The sequence below is a fragment of the Lepus europaeus genome, chromosome 9, assembly GCF_033115175.1.
Source record: "Lepus europaeus isolate LE1 chromosome 9, mLepTim1.pri, whole genome shotgun sequence".
NCBI lineage: Eukaryota > Metazoa > Chordata > Mammalia > Lagomorpha > Leporidae > Lepus > Lepus europaeus.
In genome coordinates, this window is record NC_084835.1 from 81,902,061 (window position 1) to 81,922,555 (window position 20,495).

The following is a 20,495-nucleotide window of genomic DNA, read 5'->3' on the forward strand; positions in this document are numbered from 1 at the left end:
CAGCGCGAGCCCCGCACGAGCGAGCCCGGCCGGCGCCGCCCCCGCCCCTCGCCGGGGCCCCGCCGCCGCCGCCGCCGCCGCCGCTCCCGCCCCCGGCCCGCCCGCCGCGCGCCGCCGCGCGCCCCCACCCACCCTCCCCACCCCCTCGCTCCATCCCTCCCACCCGCCGCCGCCGCCGCCGCCGCCGCCGCCGCCCGCGCGCCTCCCCCCGCGGAGCGAGTGCGGGTCACCGGGTCACTGGGTCATTGTCTCCGCGCCCGAACCCCGAGCACCCCGTGGAATCCCCCACGTCATCATCAGAACCATCAATGAGATGCAAACATGAAAGACAAGAGGAAGAAGAAGGACCGCACCTGGGCCGAGGCTGCCCGCCTGGTACGTGCCGCCCCCCGCCCGCGCGTCCCGCCGGCCCCGCCGCTGCTCGCCCCGCGCCGGCCCGCGGCGCCGCCGGACACGGCCGCTGGCAGCCCGAGCCGCCGCCCGCTCTCGGGCTCCTGCTCTTTGTTATTCCGCGGGAGTGGGCTCGCCCGGGGGCCCGTGTGTGTGTGTGTGTGTGTGTGTGTGAGCGTGCACGCGCGGAGGGGCGCAGCGACCGCCTCGCCGAGCCCCGCGCCCGCCGCGCCCGGGACCGCCCGGGACACTTCTCCCCGTACTTGGCTGGCGGGGCCCGGCGGCGCCTGCTCCGCGGGCTCACTGCCGAGCGCTCGGCGCCGCTCGCCTTCGCTCTCTGCCGCTCCGGAGACCTTTGTGTGGCAATTACCACTCCCTCCCGGCCCCTCCACCCCCCGGAATTTCATCAATAACTCTGTGCACGCTCTGTGTGTGTGTCCAGCGTCTGTGAGTTCAGACATCCCACGCGTGCATGCACGGTGTGTGTCGGACCCGGGCTCGCGGGGCGTGTGCATGCGGGGCTCGGTCGCTGCGTGTCCGCGTGCCGTGTCCTGTGCCCTCGCTGTGCGCACGGGTCCGTGCATGTTTTGTGTGGCTCCGGGGCGCTTGTGTTTGTCTGGCATTGTGCTCCACTTGGTGTTTGTGTGTACACCCCGCGCACGTGTGTGCAAGGTGTGTGTGTGTGTGTGTGTGTGGGTTGGGTGAAGTTGGGTCGGTGTCATTTGTAGCAAGGCTGATTAAGAGTGCACAGCTAGGTGTGTTGTACGGCTGGCTTCCTGGGCGGTGTTACTTCGCTGCGATTCCTTTTCTTAAACCTTTCGGAGCTTACGTTTTAATCATCCAAAGAATGTCTCTATAGAAATGCTGGTTGGCGGAGGGGCGTCGGCGGCGTCTTTGGTTTGATGCATGTCTATGTGTGCGTTTTTCTCTTCCTTTCTTTTTTCTTTTCTTTTCTTTTTTTTTTTAAATTATCTTCTTTTTGAAAGGACAGCTGTAAACGCATTTTTTTAAAAGGATATTTCTGTACAGTGTGTCTCACGGGAATGCAGGGCATTGCATTTGAAGCTGAGTCTTTGAGGGTTTCGGCAGCATAAATTAAATATTTATTCACCAACTTACTATCTGTTTAAAAAAAAAAAATTGGCCAAAAAGAAAGCAGACTGCATGCTAAGCGGTTTGGGGAGGGGGGGCGAGACCCAGGACGCGTTATTGGATTGACTTTGTAAAGATTGTTTTACTGTAACTGTAGTCATTTTAAAAAGCCTTTGAGTAACTACATTATGCTCAAGGAGAACATTTGTCAAAAGTAATTATCTGAGTTTGGTTGAAGGCCCTTGCTGCTGTGTGTCTGGATTCCAGCAAAAGATTTTAGATAATTGGCCCTACTGACCTGCGGAAGAAGTGACAAAAGTCCTTTTTAATTGCAATCTTGGTATTGGTAGCAGGGGCGGCCAGGCCCTTTTACTTCATCTCTTAATTTTGTAGTGGTGTGTGTTATCATTTCTCCCCTTATCTGCGATTGCCTTCATCGCCAGAGCCCTGGCCCTGGCTCTCCCCTTGCTCTCGGTGGGGGAATGGGCAGGCGATAGTCATTCTGTAAGGAACCTCAACTGCGAGAGGAGACTTAGTTGTGAGGAAAATGTGAGAAGTAAGCAGTGGGTGTTAAGTAGATGCCAGATTGATGTTATCGCTGAGTTTTTGCCAAGCGCAGTACATTACTTATTGTTTGCTCGTCCATTAATTCAGAATTGTGTGGGGGTGTACATTATTCAGGTTCCTTGAGGTGGCAATCAAGTACTATTATAGAGCTGCAGTGTGTGTGTTTTAAACAAGTGAACAATGAGTTGATTTATAAATATTTTAAAATAATGATTCATGAATTAGCCATATCTGCCTGCAGAGAATTATTTAATGGAGAGCATTATTCTGATGGAATTTCAAGCTAGCCATTTGTATTCAATCAGTATATGTCACTGTTCTCCAAAGTGCAGTGCTTTATTTGATCAAATCATAATATCTCTCTATTGATGTATCTTGAAAGAGATTTTTAAGTCACAGGTTTTTTGGCTTTTTTTTTTTTTTTTGGCTAAAAGTTGTATTTTCCTCATGCAAAGTTCATTGATGGGAAAAGACACACCAGGAGTCATCAACACAAAAGAATTAATGATAGACCAGATGTCTCTATTTTAACCAGACATATTGAACTAGTAGTTATGGTAATTTTTCAATTTGGTTCAAGTTATTTTTCCCTTGGTAGTCATACAGATGTGCATGTGTTCAAAATGTGACAGTTGAAATAAAGTACAGAATAAAAGAGCAAGTAATTGTGCTGGAAATGCCATTTTCCGAAATTTGTAATTTGTAAAAGCGACATGACTGTTATTTTGTGAATAAAGGATAACTTGACTCGTTTGGGGAACAGTGACACATTTTCATATTTTCTTTATACTTACACGAATCCACATGGACTTGAACTCTCTTCTGAACTTGCACGATAAGGTCTTTTATAGTTGATAGTATTAATTTATACTCCGTGAAAAAGGACTTTTATGTAGTATTTCTGTGATATGGATACCATTATTCCATATTTTATAATGCCTCTACTGCTTTTGCTATTGTTGTTAAGGACTTTTAGCCTCTTGTCCATCAAATGTTAAACCAGGTATCAATTTTCAAAAGTAAAGATTAAGGAAGGATTGAAAATATGCAACTCAGTATGTAATTCTTGCAATATGTGAGTTGAAAGACAGCTCAAATTAACATGAAGAATAATTTTAAAATTGGTATAGAGTTTTATGTATGTATGTTATATAAATACACATACACACATACTACTTGAGTGTGTGTGTGTGTGTGTTCTTGAAAGAGAGGACACAAAATACATATTTTGAACTGTGACCAAAAGCTGATTACATGTATCTTTGCCTTCAGTTTATGAAAAATAGATTTGGAAGAAAAATCATTCTTCCTGCAGTAACAGAATTTTCAGTCGACAACAGAATTTTTGTTTTCTTTCTTTGTGAGGAAAGTATGTGGTCTCCAAATCTATTAACTCTGAGTGGCAACTCCAGATATTTTGTTTTAGATATAGATGTAGCTATCAAGCTGTACCATTTTCTTAACTGAAGTATGTAATTCTTGTGTCTGGTGGGCTTGCTCAGCATGCGAAAGAAGGAATGGTGGCATAATTCGCCTGTGCTTTCAGGAATGCAGTGATTATTAACAGGCTGCTCTTTAAAAACAGCAATGCCACATTTTCCCCTGTTTTTTTTTTTTTTTTCTTTCTGCCCTGCATCAGTTGCAGACATTTCAGCCTTTAGCCTCCTCCCCTCCCCCTCTGCCTTCTGCAGTTATAGTTGTTACTTTGCGCATTGCCATTTAATATGGAGTCTGCTCCTAAACCAGATGCATTTTCATCGTTTTATCTGCTCTTCTAAGGTTGTAGAGTCTCAGAGGATCCCACAATCACATGGAAGTATCTTCTGTCTTAATATTTGTAGACCACAATAAGAATAAAAATCAAAACCATAACTCATGTTGAGCTGGGGCTTTGACTTTAATCCTTTTGACTTTTATCTCAAGTCTTCACTCTGTTACTATAAATACAGTTTAAACCATTGTGAAAGGATCTTCATGCTTCTTTGTAAAAAATGGGGATTTGACAGGACTTTGTTTTACTGCACTAAGGGGTTTCTTTGTTACTGGCTTAACACAGAACATACTGTTATTTATATATTTATTCTAGGTTAATTCTCTTTTTTGACATGCAAAAATGTTGTTGCTTTGAGAAGTGCTTTTTGATAGTTTCCTCACTTTGTTCTGTAGGGAGTGCTGCTTTTAAGATCCCATTCAATGTATTAATTTGTTTCCTGAGTTTCCTTCTATTTATTTTATTCCTTAACAATCTTTGTTTAGTCTCAGTGGTACCTGAAAATCAATCTTAACAATTTCAATAACTTTGTTCTTGGAAAATAGAACTGATTCATTTACTTGTAGCTTAGATACATTCACAGAGATAATGAATATCAGTTTGTTGTGGTTGTTGCTTTTTTTTTTTTTTTTTGGTAGTTCAAGGTGACCTTTAGGGAAATTTTTTCTTAAATGACAAGTTTACCTCATTGTTCTAAGAAAACAAGCACATGTACTTTTATGCCACACAATATTAGTGAAGGATTTAAGTTCGTTGAAATTTAAGAAAACATACTATATTAAAAATTAACTAAGGTGTTTATTAATTAAAGGGAATCTGCATGAATCTTTTGCACAGTGAAGATTGTTTTGCATAATGCATTACATTCTAAATAAACTATTAGAGTTTCCACAAAATAAAACCAATGGGAATGGTTGCTATTGAAATAGACATCAATTCATTGGTTGCCTTGCCTTTTGTTTTGGTATCTTAAGAATAAGTATAGTTTTTCAGGAAAGATGAGCATGGAGATGGGGAGACTGTTGGTTGATCCTGCTTTTGGCATTTTGTCCTTTTGCTCATGGTGCTTAGACTGTAGGTAATGATTAGGCCCCCTTAACATCTGAGAAAAATTTTGACTTGTGATTTGGGGTCACCCCAGACGTACACATGAGTGGAGTTGTGTCAGGGCTTATTGGCTTAGGAGTGTGGCAATATATTTTTGCAAATGTAGTTTTATTTCCAGTCACTTACCCTTCAATTGGTTTGACTCAGCTGTAATCTACACATAACATCATCTCTTTTTTCAAACATGGAACCTAAATTTCCATCTCTCAGTTGGAAAGATAGAAAGAGTTGGGTGATCTCTAAGTCTACTAAAAAAGAAAATGAATTCCAAGGTGAAGTAAAATGATTTGAAATAATGAATCATGTGAGGTCAGGCCCAGTGATTCATTTGTTAAATTTTTTATTTCCTGCTGACATTAAAGTGAACTTGAAGAAATAATTGTTTTGTTTCTTTTAAAGATTTATTTGTGGGGCTCGAGTTGTGGTGTATCGGGTTAAGCTGTGGCCCGCCAACACCAGCATTCCATATGGGTGGGTGCCTGTTTGAGTACTGGCTGCTCCACTTCTGATCCAGCTCCCTGCTAATGCACCTGGGAAACAAGTGGAAGATGTCCCAAATGCTTGGGCTCTACATCCACGTGGGAGACCCAGGTGAAGCTCCTGGCTGTTGTAGCCATCTGGGGAGTGAACCATCAGATGGAAGATATCTGTCTCCTCCAACCCCCTGTAACTCTGTCAGAATAAATAGGGCCCAAACACTTGGGCTAACTTCTGCTGCTTTTCCCAGGCCATTAGCAGGGAGCTGGATTGGAATTGGAGCAGCCGGGACTTGAACAAGCACCCACCCATGCCCAAATGGGATGCTGATTTTGCAGGTGACAATTTTATCTGCTAGGCCAGAACAACAGCCCCTGAATTCATTGTTATAAATCTTTCTCTACTTAAACAAATTCTTTGGTAGCAGATAATTCCTTGTATGTCAGAAATAGACTATTTTCTTGCTCTACAATGGGCATTTAGACTCAAAGATTAGTATTTCTAAGAGAATTTCACCACCAAAAAGCTAATCGGTAAATGGAATTAAATTCAGTATTCAATAATGTGATTGTTTTTAAACTTCATGGAAATGCACTGAAAGTGTGAAATATAGCCCCTAAGCATTTTTCGATCCTCTATATATGTGGTTCAGATGCTGGCGTGGGTATGCAGATATATCCTTAAGGAGTAGAAAGTTCAGTGGAGGAGCAAGAGGTGGAGGATGAGTGCACAGACACCATCTGTAGGCGACACGTGAATGATCAAGCAGGTGCTCCTTTACAGAACGACAGAAGGGAGAAGCTGTGGTGATTGTGGAATGCCTAATGGATTAGGGGAAACTTGGTTTGGCTTTGAAACATGACTGACTTGAAACAGGTGAGGAAAGGAGAGCGTTCTGAAAGAGAACTCCATGGGTAAAGGTGGTGTGTCAAGGAAGAGGGTAGGTTCAGGTGGCAGTGAGCAAATGAGTCTAGAGGTATCAGAAGACCTAGGGGTAGACACTGTGATGAAATTGGAAGTCCAATTGTGATTAGATTGAAGATGGATTTGAAAGTACTTTTAAGGCAGTGAGTTTTAGCACAGGGATGTTGGGGGCAAGAGGTAGTAGAAAAATTAAAAAAACACTTACAGAGAAACTGAAAATAAAATCAGTATTTGTATGGTGGTAGGGCTAGGGAGTGGAGTGTCTGATTGCTTCTGTTAGTTGGCACTCAAGAATTTGAAGACAAAGAAAACAACTTTGTTGTGTTCTTGTCCTTTATCAATTGAGGCCAAGTAAAAATCTGTAAGTAATATAGGCTGCGTTTGTACAAAACCTCTAAGAACAATCCATTTGTTCACTCAAGTCCCCTTTGAGATCAGTAACCAGGATGATCTCAGTAACTGCTTCTGAGGGTGGTTTAACCACATTCCCGATGCCATCAGCCTGTCCATCAGAAGCAGGCCTGAGGCAACATCTATTTCTTCTCTCTCCTATGCCTTCTCTCCTCCCTTCTTCCCCTCTCCTCCTTCTCCTCCTTCTCTTCTTTTCCTCATCTCTCTCCTCTCCATGATTAGAGAGCAAAAAGTATTTGTTCCATGGAGGCATACAGAGTATCCAAACCTAGATCAGGTTTCTCCCTTGCCTTTCAGAAGGAGGGCTCTCTCTCTTCCTTTCCCTCTCCCTCTCCCTCTCCCCCTCCCTCTCTCCCTCTCTTCTTCTCCCTCTCCCTCCCTCTCAAAATTCTGCATGAGGTTATTCCTCTTATTGGACATTTTTAACTCTCCCCCTAGAGCTTGTTAGTGGCAGATCCTGGCTCTTTCCTGATAGGGCTGGGAGGAGGGGCCCCTGTATAGAACCAGTGTCAGCTTTGCCAGCACTGAGTGCCTTGATTGTTCTGCTTTTGTCCCTGCACAGTTGGTAGCTGTGGAGATCTAGCCCTGGCTGAAACTTTCCCTGAAGAGCCCTTGGGGAACAAATAGAAACATTATATGATTAGCCTCATTGTTTTCATTATTAAACAAGTCTACATGAAAGGGTAGCAATTAACAGCTTTATCAGCCTGAACTTAGACACTTACCTCTTCTCTTCCCTCTGTCTTCCCACTTAAAGTGGTAACAATTAACTGTTGCTGGTTTTAATGTCAGCAACTGAGAAGACTAAATTGGGAATAGGCATTTCTCTTGGCTGATTGACATATAGCCTTCTGACACATTCTTATGCCATTTTAAGGCAAATTTGTGCCCCGGGGTTGGAGCCAAAGGGCCTGTCAGAACACTGATTTTAATAGCTGAAATATATAACTTAAATGACATCCAAGACCTGAGCTCTAGTGGAACTTTTAGAACCCGAGGAATTCTCCAAGGCAGTGCAATTTATACTTAGTGGACAAGCTTAGACATTAGAACATTCTTCTAAATATATACATGTATAATTTGATGTATGATACAGTTATTCACCATGGATTCACTTTGCATATCTTTAACATAAATTAGTGCAGTAAAAACTAGATTATGATTTTTAAAATAATCCCAAAGATGGTGTTATTCTGGCAAGTATTCCACTCTTTATGCAATGGTTACACAATGGCTAATTTCTGAATAAATCAAGAAATCAATAACCACTCATAATTATATCTTAAAGAAGGCATAAAGCAGACTGTTCACCTGATTCAGAAGACAGGTTGCGTTTCTAGGATTTCATTATGTATTTGAAAGTATTTCAACAATTTCAATGAGTAAGAAATTGAGAATGGAAGGTTGGGCTATTTTTCTGTTCATTAACAGAGAGTAATAATATAGGGAGTTGGTTGTTTATTCTTAGTTTTTCTTAATTTCAGAAATAAGTGACTGAATATTTCATTTGTATATCTATTAAAACATTGCTGATTTAGACACAGCACTAAGTCGCTGTCTGGGATCTTTATGACCTTCCATTCTCCCAATCCCTACTCATATGCACATGCAACGGATAAACTCTTTGTTTTAAAAAGTGCTTGTAAGCAGATCACCCTCCTTTAAAATGGTTTTTTAACTAGTTAATTTAATTGAAAGGCAGAGAGAGAGAGAGAGAGAGCGAGAGAGAGAGAGAGAGAGAGAGATGATGGAGCAATCAATCTTCCATCTTCTAGTTAAATCTGCAAATGGCCACAACAGGTAATGCTAGGCCAAGAACTCCATTTGAGTCTCCCACAAAGGTAGCAGGGGCCCAAGGACTTGGACCTTCTTCCACAGCTTTTTCAGGTGCATTGGAAGGGAGCTGGATCAGAAGCGGAACAACTGGGACTCAAACCTGCACTCTGATAAGGGATGCCAGTGTCGCAGGTGGCTTAACACTTCAGCACAATGCCCACCCCTAAAAAATGTTGTGATTTTCAAAATCTTCCAATCAGAAGTTGCCATAATGCCTTCCCAAAGTACTTTTCAGTTAATTTCTTGTCTCTTTTAAATCAGTCTTAGATGTGCAATTAAATGTTTACCCAGCTTCTCTCCTATCCTTGTTCTCTTCCCTTAGCTCTCTTTTAATCACTTGAATGCCCCTCCCCACTCTCTCTGTGGCTCCTTTACAGTTGATAGAGTTCTGGGCTCTGCCCGCCTCCTCCTCACTGGGCAGTCCCTCTCACCGGAGTGGCAGTCTCCCAGAATGAGGACACTACCCTGTCTTTTCCCTGAACTTTACATTTATATTAACAATTTCTATTGCTTATATCTTCTGGGTAGATAAATGTATCCAGTTCATTTAAACATTTATTGAGTGTTGCCCACAAATGAACCATGCATTGGGCACACAAAGAAGAAAGTGTTCATGTCACAGAGGGACTTATCTCTGTGTAAATAACCGTGATGCTCCTGGACAGTGGTGGTAGGTTCTGTCTTCTAAATACAGCCCACATGCAACTCATCTTCTCATCCACTACATTTTGACTAATTCTGACCTTCCAAATAATTTTTGTCTCTAACCTCTTTTCTAAATCTTAGTTACTAAAGCTGTATTTATCTTTCTAGAAGGGACCTGATCTTACTGAATCATTCTTCTGCTTAAAAACTTTCACAGTTACCTTTAAACTAAAAGCCATCAGGTCATGAGAACCCTTTTTGATATTAACAATACTTTAAAATAAAAAGAAAAGTGATATATGATTGTTTTCCCAATAATATACAGCATGTAATATATTACACACATTATATACCATGTGTATAATCATTGTGTAGAAAGTTCTGTAACCTTCAGTTTATTTTCTATTCTGCTTGAGCACAAATAGTTATTTTTAACAATAGTAAATTGATTAAATTTATCAGCATTTTGTCAACCTCAGTGCTACACTTTTTTTCTTGTTTCAGACTCCTCTTTCTAAATTGCTGTGTTAAACAGCTTTTTTTTTTTTAATGTGAAAGTCACTGAATGGTAAACACTCTTAGTCTTTGTATATCTAACATGTGCCCTCCTCTTTTTAGAAAAGGTTTTGTTTATTAAACTTTGAAATTTCAAGATACAGACTCACATGAAATGATAAGATATAGAAAAAGGAAGGCAGATTTTCACATCCTCTTCTGTCATCTATGCCTTCTGAAATCCTTCCTTTGCTCATTTCCTTATTGTATTTCTCCTGGAAGCCTCTTTATCCTCTTATTTATGAGGCTCTGAATTCAGTCATTATCAAGTGCAAAAGTGGTCCCAAGTAGCTGTTTCAAGCATTAGCCCCAGATGAGTTGGTTATGATTCAAAGGGAGATCTCATCACAAAACTCATTGTGTCTTTCATTTTAAAAAGTAGAAAAATGTAGGAAAACATTAAGAGATTCTGTGTTGCGTTCACCTTTGAACGATAACTTAGCTGGTTATAAAAGCCTGTTTGTACATTTTTTAAATCCTTTGGCCTTCCCACGAGTTTCTTCATTATGTCCATGCTTCAGTGATTGTGAGTTCTGGTTACTGTGAGTTTCATTGTTACTCTTTAAGAAGTAGTATGCCTTTTGTATCTGACAGTTGTTACATGTTCTCTTCATCTTTGAAGTTTCACAGTTCTAATACTGTCTTTATGTTTGTGGGTAGATTTGTCCTTTTCTCTTGGTGCTTAGCATATACCTGATTGGCATTTTATGATTAGAGTGTGAATTATGTTGTAGTATGGTACTTTGGTATTGCATTGTATCTACAACCAGACCATGAATTCTTTGAAATATCCTCAGTCCTCATAATATCTAGTAAATCTAACATGTCTAGTTTATGGATTAGAAATGATAAAAGAACAGTGAAAGAGCTCTCTCAATTCTGAGAAGGATACAGTGATGAATGTGTTGTCTTTATCAATCAGGATTGTGGGTTTCGAGCATTAGAAAACAACTCCTGCTAACTTAAATAGAAAAGGAGCTTTTATTGTTGTTATTGGAGACTAAAAGCAGTCCATATAATCATCTTAGAACAGCTTAATGAATAGTCAGGGATACTATGGTTTAGGCAGTAAAACACATAGATAGGGTCATGCTGTAGTAGTCTAGTTGGACTGTTTTTGTGGGTGCCACTACTACTGGTGATGGTTGCCACTGGGACTCAGTGTTGACCTGGGATTTTCCTGTTGCTGCAGATGTACAGTGAATGTGTCATAATTAGCTGTCTTCACATCCTGTGTTCAGGATTCAGATTCACAGGCTTAATTACCTAGTTGGCAGACTCTCAGTCCCAAGTCTGTACCTTAGTTGTCAGGAATTGATGAAAAAATGCCTATGGCTTCTTCATTTCCTGTAGTGAGAATATCTCTATTTGCATCTTCACAGAAACAGTGAAGCCCACAAGGTTCAAGCAGAATGCCTCATGTCTTCCCTATCCCTTTTGTTCCCAAGAAGTGTGTTCATCTCTCAGTGAAAGAAGCCACCATCTTTACAAACTCTCTTTCCATCTGCAAAACCTCTTATCATTAACACTTTCTTCTATTTTTTTTTTCCTTACATCTAGTAAATCACTGGGTTCTGCTGGTATTATCTCCATTTCAACTCTTGAAATCCTTATCTTTAAAATCTGCACTTATGGCCATCTTTGTTACCCTTTACTTTAATCCAGATAATACATGCGTTATGAAAACAGTACAGATTAATAAAGGACCTAAAAGATTTCTGTTTGAGTCCAAACTCTGCCATTTAGTATGTGTTTGTCTGTGAACGAATTATTTAATATCTTTCAATTTTAGTTCCATTGTATATTTTAAAAAATAACATCTACCTTCAAGAGTGGTTGGGATGTTAAAACAATCATGCACAAAATATACTTAGTACAGTTTCTGATGATATACTGGTTAATTCTGATAGTTTCCATCTTCTCATTGAATTGCTACAACTTTGCTAGTTTTCCAGGGCCTAGATTTGCCTCCACTCAGAATTAATCTTACTACAATTATGATCACTTATTTAAAAATAGAACCAATTCATGGTACCTTCTTGAGTATGACTTAGTTCTTCAAGGAAGCAGATTGCATTATCTTAAAGGGGTAACAAATACAGTCAGGAAACAATAAAGGAAAAGAGCAAAGGGTAGTGATGCAAACCAAGGCTAACACTGCAAGAGGTGGTTACCATCTTCAGACTTGAAGAGTAGGAGTGGTTGTTGCAATGATGTGGATCGTGACTATAGGTGAGGGCTGCGGAATGGAAATTGTGGCCTTAGGTAGGGGAACACAGACGCTGTCATCCTTCATTGCTGCAGGGAATGGATATTATAATTATGGCCCCTCCCTCCTTCCATCCTCTGATCTCCAGTTGATACCTCCTATTGACCAGACCATTCAGAAGTCAGTGTTAAGGGGGACTCTGTTGAGGAGTTCATAGTTCATAAACATCAGCCTAGTGGGACACAAAATTTGGTAGAGAAGGATGGAAGGTAAATCTGACAAATATAAATTAGCTCTTTAAAGAATACCCACTTTTGGGGCCAGTACTGTAGCCCAGAGGTTTGAGGTGCTGCCTTAGTGCTGGCTTTCCTTATAGGCACTGGTTTGAGTCTGACCTTTCCACTTCCAGTCCAGCTTCCCTGCTAATGCACCTGGAAAAGCAGTGGAGGATGGCCCAGGTCCTTGGTCCCCTGCCACCACATGGAAGACCCAGAGGAGGCTCCTGGCTTCAGCCTGGCTCAGTCCCTGCTGTTGTAGCCATTTGGGGGGTGAACCAACAGATGGAAGATCAATCTCTCTCTTTCTCTCTCTCTCTCCTTCTGTCTCTATCTCTACATTTCAAATAAGTAAATAAATCTTTAAAAAGCCACTTTTAATAGTTTAGAAATGGAGGCATGCTTCTCTATAAAAGTGATGCCTTCTTGATTCATTTCTGTGTCATTGCTGAATTATGACTGTGAAGCCTAGAAAAAGGATCTGATTTTCCAAGAATCCATAAAATATCTTATGGGTTTTGAAAGTGTGTCTCTGTTCAGCCCCCAAGTGGCACCCTTTATTTCATTGAGATAATAATTTGATAGTCATAATAATTAATGGCACTGGAAAAATATTCAGCTCCTGCCATTAATATGTTAGGTGCCATGTGAATGATATAAGATATAAATCTTGACCTTTGCATAATTAGCTTAAAAAAAACCCTTAGGGCTCAAATGAAAGTCTCTTCTGTAAATTTAAAGTTGTACACTCTTTCAGAAATACAGCGATCAAAAAGTGATCATTTTGTGCGTCTGATTTGAATTGGGTACAATGATGTCTGTAAAGGCTTTCTCTGACTGCTAAATAAATAGAAGTATCTACTGCATTGATTACAACATGGATTAGAAATGCTTGCAGAGTAAATAATCTCCTTTATGCATGTTAAGTAAAATATTCATAAGCTTACTGCAATAGCCTCCTTTTGAGAGAATAGTGATCTAATGATGCAATAAACTCAATGTATGAATTATGATAAAGTAATACTAGCAATAAATTATAGTAATGCATTTATCATTAATTAATATTAATAGCTAATAGGAGCTTATACTTGGTACTTACATGTCTTGCATTGAATTAAACTTGTTACACATTACATTGCTTAATCCTATGAATAAACCTAGAAGACATTTTATAATACTATCCACATTTTTCAGATTATGAACTTGAGATTTAGAGTGTCTGTCTATTGATTTTTCTCTCAGTTGCAAGTGAAATAAATTTAACTCAAACTAGTTTGAGAAAAGTGTCATGTAACTGAGAAATCCAGACATGGAATTCAGTTGTAAGTCAATGTCTAAATTCAGAAATTCTCATCAAAATGTTGGCTTTTTCTACATTTTGTCTTTTTTTTTTTTTTTTTCTTACTGCAATGATGTGGGTCGGGACTATAGGTGAGGGCTGCTGAAAATGTGGCCTTGAGTAAGGGAACACAGCCACTGTCATCCTTCTTTTTTTTAATTTTTATTTATTTATTTGAAAGTCAGAGTTATACAGAGAGAGGAGAGGCAGGGAGACAGAGAGGTTTTCCATCAGATGGTTCACTCCCCAGATGGCCGCAATGGCCGGAGCTGCACCAATCTGATCCGAAGCCAGGAGCCAGGAGCTTCTTTCAGGTCTCCCACGTGGGTGCAGGGGCCCAAGGACTTGGGCCATCCTCTACTGCTTTCCCAGGCCATAGCAAAGAGCTGGATTGGAAGTGGAGCAGCCTGGTCTCAAAGCAGCGCCCACATAGGATGCTGGCACTTCAGGCCAGGACATTAACCCACTGAGCCACACCACAGGCCCCTACTGTCAGCCTTCATTGCTGCAGGGATATAAAAATTCTGGCTCCTCCCTCCTCTCATCCTCTGATCTCTAGTTGATGCCTCCTATTGGCCAAACCATTCAGAAGCCTGTGTTCTGGGGAACCCTACAGGCAGGGTTCTATTCAAACCTTGGAGAAGATGTGATGTTTATGGACATCACAGACCTGTCTTCTCCAAACTTAGCCACTCCAATATAAAGAGAATATCTTTCTTTATCTCTCATTAAAGTTTTTTTTCTTTATTTTATTTAAAATTTTTCTTTCTTTTTATTTATTTGAAAGGTAAGCAGAGAGAGGGGATTATGCCATTTACTGGTTCACTCTCCAAATGCTCACAACAGCCAGGGCTGGGTCAACCTAGAGCCAGGAATTAAGAAGTACATCTAGGTCTCTTATGTGGGTGCCAAGGACCCAACTACTTGAGACATAACATCAACTGATGCATTCCCAGGGTGCACATTAGCAAGAAGCTAGAGTCTGGAGCCAGAGCTGAGACTTGAACTTCAGTGTGGAATGTTAATGGCTACACCAAATGCCTGCTTTGTTTCTCATTTTTCTTTTGATGCCAGCTGCAGGGAAGACTTCACCTAGTCCTTACCTGAATAATATGCCCATTCTTGTGCCAGCAGCAAGTCAAGGTCAGGTGACACTATTGATTGCCACACAGTCTCACATGGAGCAGAGGAAAATTACACCAAAGCACCAGTAAAAACCAGATGGAAGTTTGCAGGGGAAACAAATGATAAATGTCACTGCTTTTGCTACTAGAGGGTGAATTAACTTACTCACCTAGTGAAGGCAGAGGAATGATTCAAACTCTTGTCTGCCTGACTTCAGAGCTCCAGACTGTAAGTGTTATCTTGTAGATACTTTCTCATTCATTATTTCTAGTGTTATTTTTTGATATTTGTTTTACATTGAAAACAGATTTAAGGCAAGGTAGTGTGGCAGAGAGTTTAATTATTTCTTTGGTCTGTTTCTATTGAAACTTAACTTTCCTAATTTAGAGGACAGAAGTTATCATGGATGATTTCTGTTCCATTTCTTCCACAGACTAGTTTCTTTATGGTTTTATATGAATAGTCTCCCTGTAATATTAATAACTAATTCAGCATGGCACAGGGTTTGAGTAATAGTTAAGTCTTAACATGCTAACATATATATTTCTACATGAGGCTTCCCGGTATTTTAGGTACCCATAAATAATTTACTTTGGGAAGCATGTAAATATTCTTATTCACTGTCTAAAATGCCAAGAGTCCTGACTTGATTATGACTCTTAGAAAGGATGTCCACTTAGCAGAAGAGAGCAAACTTTTCTTCCCATTAGAGTGACTCCCCACTAATTCCTCTGAAAATTGAGACAAGGCCAGCATCAGATAATGACTCCTTACTTCATGTGAAATGTTGTGGATTTTTGTGGTGTTATTGCTGCCATTTCTTATTTATTTATTTATGACAGCATTTCCTCTCACCAAAAGTCCAAATGACTCAAATATCATTCTCAGAAGATTTCTTTCTCTTCTTTGCCTCTTCAAATCCTTTTCCTGAGCTTTCTGGAAGTTTAACCACACCATTTTAGCTCAGAAGGGGATGAGTGGTACTGACAGTGGGTGACTATTCGTGTTCACAGGGTAGAGGTTCTCTTGGGTACAGAGACACACACATTTAGTTCAGATCCACTAGGATCTTGAAAGAGAAAATAAGAAGTAAAGACACTACTCATAAACAAAAATGTTTTCTTCTTTTTTTCCTGCTTTCTCCACTTTTGTGTATATCTGTCTTGTCACTTCTTACATGCTGACTTGGCAGAACAAGGGTCATTGACTAAACATGAATGGGCAGACTGACAGCAGGAGAAAGAAAAGCCAATGTGTAAATATAGATATTTCATTTCCTTTTAATCTTTTAATAACTCAACTTTTTTCTTTCTTTTCCTTTTTTTTTTTTTTTTGACAAACAGAGTTAGACAGTGAGAGAGAGAGACAGATAGAAAGATCTTCCTTTCCGTTGGTTCACCCCCAATGGCCACTATGGCCGGCGCACTGCACCGATCCGAAGCCAGGAGCCAGGTGCTTCCTCCTGGTCTCCCATGTGGGTGCAGGGCCCAAGCACTTGGGCCATCCTCCGCTGCCCTTCCAGGCCACAGCAGAGAGCTGAACTGGAAGAGGAGCAACTGGGACAGAATCCGGCACCCCAACTGGGACTAGAACCCGGGGTGCCCAGGGTGCCAGCGCTGCAGGCAGAGAATTAACCAAGTGAGCCACAGTGCTGGCCATACTTTTTTCTTTTCATAATTCACTATTTTCTAAGCCCAACTCCATAGTAGAAAATACATTCGTGAACATTAGACACATTTTTTATTTAAAATGTAAACGCTTTAGAGGACAATGATCTCTTAATTGGCCAACTCTACTCACTTTATCTTGTCATTACATTTTCTCTCTTATCCTCTTGGTGTAAGGTGTTAATGGTAGGCAGTTTTAGGCCAAAACACAACACTAGAAACATGAAAAGTTCATCCAGGAAAATGAATAATGGAGAAACAATCAGTGGGACCTTAGTGGTATTTATGCATACAACTTGCTATTGGATAGATTCTATAGGGGTTAAAAAAAAAAAACTGCTATCTTCTATTAAGTTAAAATAAAATCTTTCTCTGTCTTTAAAAAATAAGCAACTGGGTATTTCCTTAATAGTTGGTAGGTTGGTGGATGATTCTTCTATTTTTTCCTCCTTAGGGACATGTGGTGGAATCGCACTTCTTTGCTTCCTTGAAGTTAGGCATGACCATGTGAGTTGTTTTCTTACCTCTGACCTGGAACTTTGAAGAATTAGTGTTTCATTTACCATTTTTCTATCCCAGCTGTGTTGATCACAGAAACCTGTGCAAAGATGGAATTTCAGTTAACCTGGGTCTTAGTTGGACATGTAGTTCTGAGTGAGAAGGAAGCATTTCTTTTAAGTCACTGAGGTTTTGGGGTGGGTTTTTCACTGTTGCATATCCCATCCTATCCCCACAGATGCAGTCACCATGGCAACACAGATGTTGTCATTACAGGCCACTATGTACCACTGTCTGGGACAACAAATGTATAATTACATGCTTAAGAGGAAGGTTAGGCAAACAAGGTTAAGTTTCTTTTTTCTTCTCTATTAAATTATTTTAATTTATAAAATCTTCCTTTCTAGTATTTGTGTTTTGTTGTTTCAAACTAGTAAACAAGAGCATGTTCAGTTCAGGAATTTTTTTTATTCTGTCTTGATACGATTTTTATATTTTTGCCTCATAAAATAATTGTTTTTCCTCCTGTTTACTGAGGAGGAAACATTTCTAACCAGCCAGAATATGATGATTATTGTTAACAAGGATTTGATTCCATGATAATTGAAGAGATAGGATAGGAGCACCTGGACATTTTAAATGAGTTCATGTCCCCTAGTCAAGACACATTGTATTTCACTGAAAAGGTGTGGCCAGATTTCCCACAGAGCCTCTTCCTTCCTTTTCTTTCTTCTTCACACCCTTCCCTCTGTTTTCTGGCCATGGTGGGTACTGGTTGAGAAGCGCGCCCACTACAGATTCTATTTCCCTGCCTGTCTCGAAGATTCCAGTCTACATTTCCTGTCCATTGAGGATTAAGCCGTCTTCAAGCTATTTCCCACCAGTTTCCACTCTTCTCTAGATAAGTGTACAGAAACTCCTGACAGAAGACAGATTCCCCAGAGAGACCCACCCCTTAATATAGGCAATAGAAACAAAAATGAAGAAAACTGGACTTAAAAGGCAGACTTTCATCCCACAAGGAATATGTTGACCATATGCATCATAAACCAGATGAACCGTGTTTGTCCAACCGGTTAGCAGTTGATATACTGATCAGCAACATATACTGATCTATTGATCAGTATTCAGCCTGATCTGTTCAATGCCATAAGCCAAAACTCAAAACCAAGAGATTTCTGGGAACTTGCTACCAGTCTGTTCCTCAGGTGGACATGGAGTTACAGCACAATTCCTTACATATTCAGTTGTATTTTTTAGTATGATGTGATTTTCTTTTCTGCAGAAGACAATGATTTTCATGGTGAAATCCTTATCTGCAAAAAGGTCAGCCTGTATATGGAGGTGCAGCCACTTGATTATAGTTATTGTGGCTGAGGCTGCCTCTGAATTGCTAGGATCCCCAAACTGAATCTCTTCCTATTCTATTTCCTCTTTACATACGGTTATGTGTTTTACATTTGTATGTGTATGGAATGTGTATAGGTCATCTAGATGTTTGTTCTCTTTTGTCATTTCTACACCATGTGACAGGCATATTAAGACTAATCCAAGGTAGTTAACACAACTCTTTAAACTTTTTCTATAGATAGTTTGCATTAGGAAGATTTGTTCCTTGTGCGCTTGATGCCCACTGTCTGTGTTGAGTGAATGTAAGAGAGAAACATCTGGCCTGATTTATCTTCAGGCATAATTTAATAATGCCAAATGACAACCTCTGGGGGAAAAAATCTAAGACGATGCAAGTGCTAATTTAGAGTTGACTAATAGGTAATTCTTATTTTGTGTTCCTTGTTTCAAAGAGATAGATATTTTAATCACATCAAAGTTAGCCATTTTTCTTCATTGTGAGTTCAACTTTTAATATTAGGGGATCAGGAGATCCTAGCCTAGTTTTAAACAGAACTCATCCTGTAAAAAATCAGAACTGAGGAAGGCTAAGAAGCAATGGGGACTATCCGATTCGCAGGCAAAGGTAAGTTTTAATACTCCACTGCTTCGTTAAAGAGATTCAGCCTATGTTTCATATCAACAAATATTGGCTAATTGAAATCAATTCTGCTGTGTTTTACCCTGATACGTATGGCCTTCAATCCTTTATAGATAAAGAAGCAAGACCAGAAAGAGGATTGGATGGAGGCAGTTGGAAAACTTGCCTAACATTAAGCTGGCTGGTATACTAAGCAACACACACACATAAATATTGTTCCAAGCTTTTATTTAGTGTAAGTTTTAATGCAAATATTGTAATGGCAACCTAATCATTTGAGTAGAGTAAATCAGAATGGTAGATCTTTGACTTAAGTTTTAGTATAAACCAATATGGTAGAATTTTATGCATGACTCTAGGTAGAATTAGGGAAGTGCGTATCCCTGAAGCCTATTGGTCTATAGAGGAATCTTCTCTGGATCGTGTATCTCCATAATCTTAGGATACTTTCTTCATATTTTTAAAATGCTACTCCTCTTTAGGAAGTCTGAGAATTAGGAACCCCTTCAGCTGTTACTACCTAAATTTAAATTCTAGGTGAATATCTTTTATGACTAAGATTATTGATAGATTTTCTGGATGGATCAAAGTGCACACTTAACAAAGGAGTATGTTCTGCATTTTCAGAATTTTGATTTGTTAAGAATTCGAGTTGCCAGCGATGAAAAAGAAGTTTTAGCATTAGCTCCACAAAGAATTCACTTATGACTTAGGAGCCCTTATTCTATATTTTGTACCTTTGGTAAAATATCCTGTAAAAGGAACCAACTATGGACTTAATAATTATTGTAAGATATGAATGGACCATGAACATTTACTTACGTAGCCAATTTAATGTGTGGGATAATTTATTGACAGACTCACTTGTAACTGTTAACTGTAAGCTTTTCCAGGAGAGTCACAGTTCTTAAGTAATGCCTAGAAAGAAGGAATGAATGTGATCTGGATCCTGTTATTTACACTTCTCTTTGCACAGTAGTCTTTTATTTTTTGAGCCTGATTTCTTCCACAGTGCTGGGAACATGGCTTCTAGCAAATCCCAGGGCCAGATCACATGGTATCATTATCAGAAAGCAATTGAGTTTTAGGCTTATGTACTCAGGACAAATCAATGATTTATCATCTTTTTGTAGCCAACTCCAGTAGTTCCCCCATTCCACCATTAGTAGTCAACTTTCAGTATCTACAAGAATATGACAGTTCCATTCAATCAGGAACTGGAAAGATTGTTCTTCAGAAGGGAGAAGGGACTTGTATATGAGAAATGCTAAATTAAGCATATCTGTATCTCCTTATCATTTATTATCAGTTTTTCACTCTGAGGCAGGTTTTTAGTGTATGCCTACCATGTACTTGGAACTGAAAACATAGCAAGCAAATACACATGCACACAACAAGCACACACATACACACACACACCCTGATTATAACACTACCATAAGATCTGCATTGTAATGCCTGGAAATAGCATAGGCAGGACTTATTTCTGTGTAGACTTTAATTAGCATAATGAATATGGAAGGAGATATAAAATGGCATAGTCCCCTTTCTTATATTTGAAACCTATTTCTAAATAGACACTTGCCCTACTCCAGTCCCTGACTGTAGAGAAATAGT

General features: G+C 40.0%; 1 protein-coding gene across 1 annotated transcript in view; it reads left to right on the forward strand.

The window, feature by feature from the left end:
• Window positions 1-340: 340 nt before the first annotated feature.
• ASXL3 (ASXL transcriptional regulator 3) overlaps window positions 341-20,495 on the forward strand; it is a 185,540-nt gene continuing 165,385 nt past the window's right edge. The window contains exon 1 of the mRNA XM_062200257.1: window positions 341-375. The gene's annotated coding sequence lies outside the window, so the exon portion shown is untranslated. The remainder of the gene's footprint in view (window positions 376-20,495) is intronic.